This window comes from Tubulanus polymorphus, chromosome 4, assembly GCF_964204645.1.
Source record: "Tubulanus polymorphus chromosome 4, tnTubPoly1.2, whole genome shotgun sequence".
Classification (NCBI taxonomy): Eukaryota; Metazoa; Nemertea; class Palaeonemertea; order Tubulaniformes; family Tubulanidae; genus Tubulanus; species Tubulanus polymorphus.
The window spans coordinates 26780878-26792956 of NC_134028.1; the positions used below are offsets into that span (position 1 = coordinate 26780878).

Sequence of the window (12079 nt, forward strand, 5' to 3'; positions counted from 1 at the left end):
CGGCGACACCCAAGTTCACATATCTGACGTCAAACGGACCGTACGAGCTATTAGCAACGTCACTGATGATACTACTAATTACGGTGGTAGATATAGCTGAAGGGAACAAAGGTTTCAGATGGAGCTTGTAAGTGGACATCGATATTCAATGCATAGCAATTATACACGGGCTTCTATCGACATCCGCGCATTGTAACCAATTATAGTGGCCTATTGCTTGATGACATCTTTCGCATGATTTTTAGCCCAGGTGGCCCCGCTCGCCGGTCCCCGTACTGGCCATCACCTCTATACCGTGCACAACGCCCTTTAAGTATTCTCAACTTGGCAACTTTACTTTTTCGGGGCTCATTTTATGACAATCCAATGTTTTTATGTCAAATTTGATCTAACTATGAACGCAGTTTTATAGTCAATTGAACTTCAGATTGGGTTCCATAGTTGTGTGGGTTTAAATTCGACCCTAGACCATCAGCTCCACAGTTATGTGGGTGGATCCTAGACCATCAGCTCCACAGTTATGTAGGTGGATCCTATAAACTTTCATTTATCCGGTGAATAAAACTCACATGTCTGAAATCATGTCCTGCTCGTCACGTAGTTCAGCATTTGAACAGCAAACATATACTTGTCAATGATTTCTAAGTGACGGTGGTGAGGGATGGATGCTGGGAGGGGGAGAGGGATGGATGCTGGGAGGGGGAGAGGGACGGATGCTGGGAGGTGGAGAGGTATGGATGCTGGGAGGGGGAGAGGGATGGATGCTGGGAGAGGGATGGATGCTGGGAGGGGAGAGGGATGGATGCTGGGAGGTGGAGAGGCAGTCACTAGTCATATATCGATACTTGTATTGAGATATCTGATGAGTATCTGGGAGTTTATTGATATTTGTGTTTGTATCAGAAATAGAATCAATGATTTTCTGATGATACATTTATGAATGTTGTATTTAAACGGACGCTTCTGCAGCTGACACTACGCGGTGTTTAATTGTCGGATAAACGCTTATTGCTACTTAACGCCGCGCGTAACTATGAGAACCGTTCCCAACGTCGTTTACGTTGAAAGTAGCCGTTAGTTCAACGTTTAATTGTAGCTGATTCAATTACGCCGCGTTAAGTAGCGTACGTAGCCGCCATAAACCGCCAAGTTACCCAACAATCGCCACGCGTTCCGTTACCGCTGCCGCCGCCACCGCCGCCGCTAACGTCAAAACGAGTGATGATGAGCCAGTTCAGCGGTACTCGTGACGTCACACGCTGCAATGAACCTGCCACAACCAATTACTGCCGGCGACGACATGCGCTTCATTGACGCTGGAAATATTGGCACAGTTCGTCAGAAAGTTCGAATATAGCTGCGAACAGATCGCGCTAAAAATCAATGATTAGTTTATCGCATCGACTGTTATAGTTAAAAAATCACACCAGCGCGCACCAGATGTATAAAGATACGTTTATATAACTATACGGGGATTCGAGAGTGAAAAACATCGACGTGTGTTAAAACGACGTTATTCGCACGTTTTCAGCGGTTTTCTGTTGGCACCGGCGTTAGATGACGTTCCAACGCTGTAGTAGTTGTTTTGTATATTCGAGTATTTCAAACATCAGTGGAATTACTTTAACACATTCTCTCCCGCGATAAATATTTCACAAATACGATACATTTCTACTCGGTAAAAAGATGAGTTTTTATGAAGAAGTCTAAAAACTGGCGGTCAAGATTTCTGCGTGGAATACAGGGACATACTCGATATCTGAAAATAGGTAGGTGGTAGAGATTATAGCGGAAAAATGCAAATAATTATATTTTGGTTCTACATGGAAATATTGTTATGGTCCAACTTTATAGGCCATCTTTCTCTTTTCCTCTTTTTTCTATAAATTACGGTAGACTCGGTAGACGGTTAGTTCGACTGTAATCTATTTGGAAAAACCTTCTAAATCACTGATTCGCAACTCGGTAGAATATTGACTGTCCCATATCTACGGCAAAGCGCAGTCTATATCTCAGTGTCTGTACCACAGGTTCGTCGTAACAACTCGACAGTGAGCTGAAAAAACTGAGGGGGTGCCTGAAGTTGAGGTTCAATGAAGATGATATAATATTCACGTGTATATGAACATCTTACGAAAAGTCCAAAAGTTTCATATAGAATACTGTTTTTTTTTAAATTCCGATTTCTAACTGATATCGATCTTATTTCAAGACAACTGCAATAACTTTTTTATATCCATGAAAATACACAAGAAAGTATTTCTTTTGCAATTCAGTGCCATTTCATGAAAGGTTATCTATCATTAAGGTAAATACTATAGTGATTAAATGTTGTAATCAGAGCCGCCTATATACAGTGCAATCTGTTGATCTATCGAGGGAGATATTTTAGCGAGATGGCAGTAGACATTTGAGATACCACACACCTCCTCCTACACGTGAAGATACAAATTGCTATCTGACGCTCTGACGATTTCTGCAATAGTAATTAACGATAAGGTTTCTTGGGAGTGTTGATAAAATTGAATTATCTGATGACCTATACAGGTTCAATCAAGCATTCATCATAATTTATAACGGAAATATATCTGTCCAAAATTCCAAAATACACGGTGGAAAAAAGTTTGCATTAGTGAACTTGTTGTCACCTCGCAGGCTCATATTCAATAATTCCATTATGTTTGGCTTCTTCACGGGATTTTCTCTGTACATCGGAAACGACAGGCGTTGATGGGAAACAAAATCCTGTTCGATCCATTTTAATGAGCGCGATTCGATAGAATTCAAATTGAAGTCTTTAGCGAAAATTTAGAAATAAATTGGAATGAAGCATCGCTCGCAGCTAAATACGCGTTGAAAGCTTCGTTAGGGAACATTGAGAGACGTTCAATAGTACTCAATACTTCATCTATAACACAAGACCTGAGACAAACTACGACAAACAAAGCCTCCACGATCTGACATTCTATTTCGAAAATAATTGAGTTTCCAGATTCATTTGTATCAGTGAAATTATAATCCCAAGATTTAGCATTAGCATCCCTTGACTGGGGGTGGAGACGGAGATGGAGCTGGAGTAAGGAGATGGAGCTGGAGTAAGGAGATGGAGCTGGAGTAAGGAAATGGAGCTGGAGTAAGGAAATGGAGCTGGAGTAAGGAGATGGAGCTGGAGTAAGGAAATGGAGCTGGAGTAAGGAATCCTGTAATACAAGTATTATCATTTTCCCCTCTCGAACGTGAGGCCTATAGAAACGAAATGCCGACAAAACTACCGCTTTCCGGAAACACTCTAAAACCTCAGCTAGTTACAAATTGCGCCGAGTTCTGTCTAAGATCTTTTGGTCCCCAAACCCGCAGGAATCAGTCGTCAAAAAAGCTGAAAGACAAAACGGAACAAACAACTAAATCATTATAGTATCGATGTTCATCGATGTATGTCGAATGTCGAATGTTTTCGCGTGTGAGAAAATCAATCTACATTTCTGTATGTAAAAAGACGGAGCGATTTCCAATGCGACGACGAAACGATTTGCATACATAATCACTTCGCCTAAGGATAAATTAGACTATTAATCTTGTACTTCTGAAAGACGCACAGCCCGACAAACATTAAAAAAAGAACCAGTCGGTTAATTCGCTTTTGTAACTGCGTGTTCTACTCAGTCAAGTAGAAATTCGGATTATCGTAAATCTAAGAATTCCAGGGATGAAAGGAGTGGAATTTTGTAATTATGTTTTTATCAAAGATCTATTTCATCGGAAGATTATTCGTCTGTCATCGCTTCCAATCAGCCGTAACGATCCTGTAGCTATATGTCGCGGCTGGGTGCACCGTCCCCGAACCGCAATTCATCATCTTACAATCGTAATTCTATCATCGATAAACTCGTATTAATCTGCTACATAGTCTTAGAACTATGGAAGGCAAAACCTCCAGAAAGGCTGATGGCCGCTAATAGATGGCGTATCATCGAATGATAACCATGAATCACATTTTTTCAATGTATCAGTGCTGATCATTGATCTGTGATCACATTTTCACAGTCTATCACGTTTCATTCGAAATCGAACGCGCAGACCGAGTAACTACTAGCGACACCTGACGGATCTTCGCTTGCCATAAGCGGAATCATCGATTGCCACAGTAGCGTTGGCAGTTCCCAATTGGGTTATGTTTGATCTTTTTGCGTCTAATCTTACAGACGGTTTTCATGCAAATTTCAGCTTTTCTGTCGCAGTTTCTCCAAACACTCGTGACGAATCTTGCCGTTGGCTTGCGTGGAATAATTTTCGTTCATTGAGATTGATTTAGTTTTAACAATTACTCGCCATCAATAGAGACGCGACTAGTACTCATGTGCCTGGTTCCCACCAGTATAAGAAAAAAAAACAAACTTTTCAGATCGAAAGATAAAAATCAGAAAGATTTACATCGAGAGTTTAGTAATTTCTCTGCGCAATAACGACTTAATTGTTCAGTGGATAATAAAATTCTTCAATCGCTCAAATCGTCGATATTTTGCGCATAAAGTCTCAAAGCTCTCGTCGATTCATACGGTGTAAAACCTTCACATATTTCAGCTGCTTTGACGCTCTTCTAAATATGGCTTCATCTCCGTCGGGTTTTGACGACAGTCCCCGCAGTGAGTACAATTCGGAATTAATTACGTTCGAACGACAATAAAATTTTCTGGACCGAATTTATCGTTTCTATGCGAGTCGACAAGTCGATCGTATTAAAACCTAATGAGGGCGATAAAACTGGAACGAACTCATCGCTAGTTATACCGGGAACAGTGTGGGAATCGAGTCCCTGGACGCGGAACCAGCTACATCCTTACAATACAATCTCACTGATTGTAAATAATATAAAATCCCGTAATAGAAAAGTAAATCGGGTCTGAAAATGTCATTAGCTAATGATATAGAATTTAAAGTTTTGCTGATATTCTAACAGTATTCTGCTAATATTCTATTCGACGATTCGACTATAGTCTTAACGTTCATCAATGCGGAATTATAAACATTGCTCCCGAAACCTGATGTGTCTCGTTCCTCGTAACGCACACGACACAGGGAAACATGTTCTGTCTCCTGTTTACCATGTTTCCCTGCATCGTGTGCGTTGGGCTTAGAATCATTATATATTTTTTCGCCATTACATAATCTGATAATTTATTACCCTTGTAGATTAATAAACGAATCTAGCAATATATCTCAGTCCAACAACAGATGTTTGTTGATGTGTGATATCTGGATTATTTGCGCAGTTGATATTGCACTGAAGCTGTTATTGTTGTAAACGTGAACAACGTGTCTGATGATTTCAGGAAAATGATTCCCGACTTGTATCAGACTTCCTACTTAAATGTACGATTTGCGTGACTTTTCTATTTGATCGCGGTTATTTACATAGAAACCCGACACAGACACAAGCGAACGATTCATATACGAACAAGCCTCCCGAACCAACATCTTCAGAACAGGCGCTTATTCGAACATGAATACAATATTCTAAATCTATTCCGATCAGAATGTTTCTAAATCCCTTTCTAATCATTAACGCTATCATTTAGCTAGTTTTGAGAAATCTATGAATATTTTCATTGTCATTAGAAAGTAGATTTATGCAGCAACTGATCCCATTTGAACATATTACAGGTTGTTTGAATAGTTGACGTAGTAAGGGGTCTTTAGGTATAGATTTCTTGGTTCTTAAATCATGGGGAATGCCTACAAAACCATATTGACAATTTCACATGCATAATAAACGGTGATAAATTGTTGTTTTTGAAAATGTGAAAATGGCAGTTGATGATCCCTGTCGAATTATCGCCCGTTAATCCGCCTCATTCGGATTATCCAGGTCTTGTATTAGTGTTTGATAACCGAGTGTTGAATTCCGTGTAAGGAGTCTGAGCGCAGTGCGCCGTTAGAAGATACTACAGTCTCTCTCTCTCTCTCCCTCTTACAAACGAATTTCATATTTTCTTATTTTCAATGATAACATTTACGTAACTATTCCACACAGTGTTATTATACATACATATATTGCCGTGTGTTTTTATACGTGTTTATATACACGCGTTCGTGAAACGGGCACCTGCTCGCGTTCATGTCACGGGCACCTGCTGTTATTTGTATGGCGTGAAAAGCTAATTGTATCGAATCAATTGAATTCAAACGATCGTTAATTACGAACACGGAATTTACGAGTTATATCTCGTTAGCTTTTATAGAGTGTGGCTTTCTGCTGCATTTAATCAAAATGCTTTAACGTCGATTGAAAAAAATATGTAGACGGGTTCTGCTGCGCTCAACCAGGTCCAAATGAACATTGCGCCTGCACCAAAACCATGTCTGTGGTGTCGGGTATAAAGCCGACAAATGAAATTATAGACAGATAGGAGATCCGAAGAAGTGGTGGCGATCAGTTTGTTCTAGAGCAGTCAATACCATTTTTTGCTCGGAATGAATGCTAATCTTGGTAATAGAGCGTCTGTTTAGCGTTGGAAGTCTGAAGTTGAGCGAAGACAGCGGAGGGACAATTCTAGTCATGTTTATCCTTTCTGCTGAGCTTAAAAGTCGACCTGTTTACTACCTATTGTACCCTGTACTTTATTCAAAATCATGATCAAACTAACCATAACAAACCCGACAGTTATAGAAATGGACTGATTGCAAATTTTAAGTTTACACAAGTGAACCGGCCGATTATGAGAAACAAGCTATCATTTTAGCCTGGATTTACTTTGGATGGCTGGATATGATCCTTATATATACGTGTGACTCGGTAGTCAGTTCTACCGCCAGCTAAAGCGTATAGCAGCTACATATCTTAAATATTATTCAACGATAGATTATTGTGTTAACGAGAACAAGTAAATATTTTTAATCGGACACGAAATGTTCGATATAAGACTTTGCGGTTACGGTTTGTGTGTTGCCCAGTATTCAATTACTGCTGCTTCCTCTATCGTAGAATAATAAAAGAAAGAAGCGAAACGACGACAAGATTCGCGTTTATTGAACATAGCAATACCAAAGATTATTCGACGTGGGGGGAGGGGGGAGATGGGGGGAGGGGGGGAATGCGCTGATTAAATGACGAAACGTTTTTATAGTCCGAACTCTCTACACTAAATATCAATGTCTCGATAAGGGATTAATGGAGCGTCAAACGACGTAGAACTAAATTCTGGATTTTCGTTTATGCAAGTTTAGTACAACAAACATTTAAAAGTGTTAACACATTTACTTGTCGCAATTGATAGCGAATGGATAAAAGAAAACCGTTTCGATAACAGAAGCCATTGCGACCATGAGATTTTGATGAAGTCAAGATTTCGACCAACCCCAATATCAATGTATAATAAAAACAAGGGTGGCAACTAATCGCCAATCTGAAAATGATAACTCCACTTTAATCGGATGTAAGATATATCTTTCTCTTTTTGGTGTCATCGAAACTTTCTGTGTTCGCGGTCAAATTTCAATCAGGCGGCGCCGAGGAACACGTTATGTTAATCCGTTTAAATCCCTCTTCACATATTGTGTTAACTCTCAATTTCCGGTTATACCGATTAGATAAATACCTCTAGACACAGTAACTAGTGTCGGGGGTTTGGGCGCGTGTGGGGCGTGTGGGGCGTGAGGGGCGTGAGGGGCGTGAGGGGGGCGTGGGTGTATTGTAGACGTTTCGATCTGTATAATGCTACTTATTTCGTATGCATTAATGAAAACGCTTCGGTAACTTCTGTCGAATCGTCTGGAACTGTTGTACGGTTAACGACTATCCAAGCCGACATGTCGACTGTTAACGACTATCCAAGCCGACATGTCGACTGATTGTGATGCGATTTTCCACGGAGCATTCATTTAAACACTTCTTTCTTACTGTTTCATTTTAAATGAGTTTGTATGCCTTTTACTGGTTGTTCTTTGATTTTCGGTATGGTTGTGCGCGCGGTGGTCAAAGGTGGTCGCGTTAAGGCGAACTAACAGACGCGAGACGACCTTCACCTTCACTTCACGCTGACGTTTACTTCGTCTACAAAGAATCGCGCGCCGTTTGTCTCCAAAAAGTGTCGTGAGCAGGAAGTTAATAAAGACTCATTGCATCCATGAACCTTTTTGTGAGACGATTCTGTGTTTACATTAACAGTCAAACACGATATGAGAATCACATTACAGATCCATGCATTTTCTAAATACATTTTTTTTCTTGTTAATAGCAAGTTTCGAATACTGTCTAGAATATTCATAGAGTGAATAGGTGAACAAAAATACTATGCGGGTAATTCCAAGCGGTTATATATAACGCACAATCTGATTTGTCCACTTGTTTTCACCCAGCATTTCAAACCTGCGATTGTACCAACAAAGGGCTACGTTAGGCTAGGTTTCGTCCAGTGATGCCATCAGGTTCTAATCCCAGTCGAGGGAGGACACGTCCATGATATATCGCATGAAATAAACAGAGAACTGACTATGAGTTTGGACGCGCCGCCGCCGTCCTGCATCAGGTTTCAGAGAGTCACAGAAACCTCACCAGACCCATTATTTGAACCGAACTCAGCTGCAAAATCCGAATTACGAATAAAATACACTCAATACCGGACACATGCCAGATGTTCGAATGAAATTTTCAGACGAGAAAATGACTTCGATCTTACGGTAACTGATTTTCCGAAGTGCTCGCTTCATCGAGAACAAGGACACCGAGATATACACCGGCGAGATAGAGCGCCATAAACACCAGGTCCATTTGTAAAACGCGCGCAAAAACATTTTAATTTTCAAGAGAAGAAAATGAGAATTCGATGAGATGCCGTAAGTTGCGGGCTTCCGACGATTCGGTAATTGAATTTGTGTAAACGGCAGGAATCCGTGAGTCCAACGCGGGTGGCTCGCGTAAAATACAACATTACCGACGAGTAATGACGCGGCTTGAGTGCATCGCAGTTTTTCTTTCTTTCGTCGATTTTTAAGCAGAATGAATTGTAAAAGCACCCGAGTAAAAGCCTTCAAAACGGATATGGAATGCGCTAGTTGTATTGAGGCTATAATTGAGGGACTGTTTCAGAACGGCAGTTGGAAATGGTTTCAGGGTGTGAAAATGGGTCGAGACACGCCTCATCTACAGCTCGTCTCAGTGACCGTATTCAATTCAGTTTTTGATAAAACACATCAATAACTATCGTTATATTACAAGTTCAATAAGTTGAATCGATGACTACTTTATTTATACAGTTAACGACGATCAAAGCTGTAAATATTGACGAGAAATGTTAGATATATGACGACGGCGGTGACTGCGGCTGCGCGCTGTAGGGAGAATCAATCGTAACCGCGGGTTACTCTTAAACTGGTGCATCTATAGCCTGATTAACTTCGCGTGGAAAGTGATGAAATATCATTAAATTATCCGATATCGAATTTCCATGTTTCTCCATATGCAAACAGCCCGTTCAGCCGAGAAGTTTCCTCGGGTTATTTTGCAAACACCCACGAATACCGCGACGCGGTTCTGAGTCGCGAGTTTCACTTCAAATACACAATCAGTATGGTTAATTTCATCCGCAGGGTTGTTTTTAAAATGTTTCAGAAGTTGATAACCTTGATTTGCGTATATTCGACCTTTCGGTCAAGTCAGGAATACCAGTTATGGAAATGATACATAACACGCCAAAACGCGTGAGTTGCGGTTTGGGGAAGCCCTGGTAAGTGAGTAGGCGACAACACCAAAAACAATGATATCTGATTTAATACAGACTCTCGAAACTCATTAATGGTTTACGTCTTGTTCCCACCAGATGGCGCAACAATTCACTGCGTTGTTCGTTGTAAAAATCAGTTCATTCTTAATGAAATTTGAACACGATTTTTAGGCTTCAAAATCCGAAATTGATCAAACAAGTCATCGAGCCATGTAGGACTCGCGTTCTGATGCATGATATACAATTCACTGCTAATTGATTTACAAATCAGAAATGTTGATTTGAAGCGTGGTTACCCAGTGCTACTAGCGACACCTGATGGAATCCTCACTTGCCACAGTAGCGTTGCCGGTACCCAATTGCCAGTGAATTAGGACTTGGACTCGCTCAGTTTGAGACTGAACCATAGATCAGCTGACTGGTTTGAGTAAAAACTGGCCCCCAGTTGAGATTGAGACTGATTACGATGAGCTACACACACATTATCATCCGTATGATAGTGACGGCCAGAAGATTGATGACGTCACGTGCCACGCGATGTGCTCGTCATAAAAATGAGACCCGTTCATTATGGCGTAGAATGGACAATGATACATTCACTTGTTTATCATCATAGCTGATATTTGGAATTCTGGCCACATCTTCATCGGTTCGGTATAAATGTTATCACAATATGAGTTGACACGGGTGGAACGGCCGACAGGAAATGAGAAAACTAGTGAATTCCTTCGTAACCCGCTGTCTGGAAGCCTGGTAAGGCACGTCATTTACTTTTTACCGAGGCGGTTCTTCCCGACAGGGGTACTGCGCAATAAAAACGGGCGATAGGGGACGATTGGTCGTCGGTTTTATTTAATGTCGGACTCGTGGTGATCAGCTCGCCGAGTTAGACTGATATATCGTTACAACGATCACGATCGGCGAAAAAAGCTTTTTTTATGGGGCACAGACAACGGCTGGTTCCCGTTGAGCTCGTGACCGGAACCGAAGAAGTTTTAGACGGATTGATTAGTTAGAAATTAAACATTTGCTTTGTACGTTTGAAATGTGTTGATTTATAGTTATTATTCTCGAGAAATATCGAATCGTCTCAGCAATAAATCAGATCAATTGACGAGGTGTGACGTGTAAACTACCCTAGCAAAATTACTATAGTCTTGACAATTCCATTCTGAACTTAATCCATTTATTTAACGTTTGTATCTTTTCTGAAAGTTAAATGCCAAACACTTATACCAGAGTTCTACATCATATAGGCGAAAAATGCGAAATATTTTGGCTAACCGATAAAATGTAAACGTATCATATAACAAAATATCGGTGCTCAAAATAGTCTGTAAAAGCAAATATTTCAAATTCATATTCTAGATTTCGATTCGCAATTTCGAAGTTTGAAACTTATCTTAACTTATAAAAACATAGAATTGAATTTGATGAATTAGCGCATATTCACTGGCGTTCAATCTGGCGACTTGTAACGCGAGTAAAAACTCGAATTATCTCGACGAATTTCATTCGTTTACGAAATTGTTGTCAAATGCAATTTCACGATATCGAAAATTCCTGTTTATCTAATTTAAAGCCACGTGATTTGATATGATTGTGAAATGAAAACTCGTTGTCATGAAACTGCGAATGATATCAGTGAAACTATCGTGGATTTTGATGAACAGATGCGAGACGTTGAAAAAGTGTTTACACTTATTAACTGATATTTTTACCAAGTCTGGCGTCATCTGATTAAAATTGTGCATGACGCAGGTCAGGGGTTAATGGGTTACGAAGAACCACCCAAGATCCGAAAAAGGTCCGCTTAAAAAATTGAATTTGTTGAAATTGAATGAATTCTCAAACTTGTATCCTGGTCCTATAAGTCCTCGGATACTTAGAACTGGCATTTAATTCCATCGGGATCTTATTTGCTGTCACAGCATAAAATGGCTACCTTCGGGCACCATTTCAAAAGGAATCATTCATTTATTACGTACGCATAAAATTTGACTTTATCAACACCCTCTCGCTGTGGACGCAAAATCGGCCATTTTCTCATATACATTAAGCATTACAGTACGCAATTGCACTGACCCCCTCCCCCTCCCCTAATGCGTACGTAATAAATGAATGACCCGTTAGGACCCTATCTCAAGGATAATGAATCACCCATAAAACCACGCTATACGGGCCTGAGCCTTTGCCTAGATATATGAACCCAATAGCCCTATCCTGCATATAAACTTAAGCCCAGCCTTTCATCAAACAGAGCTCTGCAATTTTCCATTAGATTTGAGCAATTACGGATAAGTAATACTTATCCGTAATTGCGCGTATTTCTTCGTCCATTCATGACGTCACGTTCTCCG

At 40.4% G+C, this 12079-nt stretch overlaps 1 protein-coding gene across 1 annotated transcript in view; it reads left to right on the forward strand.

Annotated features, from left to right (window-relative positions):
* The first annotated feature begins 1608 nt into the window (after nucleotides 1–1608).
* The window catches only part of LOC141903991 (RYamide receptor-like), a 29650-nt gene continuing 19179 nt past the window's right edge, over nucleotides 1609–12079 (forward strand). The window contains exon 1 of the mRNA XM_074792419.1: nucleotides 1609–1769. The gene's annotated coding sequence lies outside the window, so the exon portion shown is untranslated. The remainder of the gene's footprint in view (nucleotides 1770–12079) is intronic.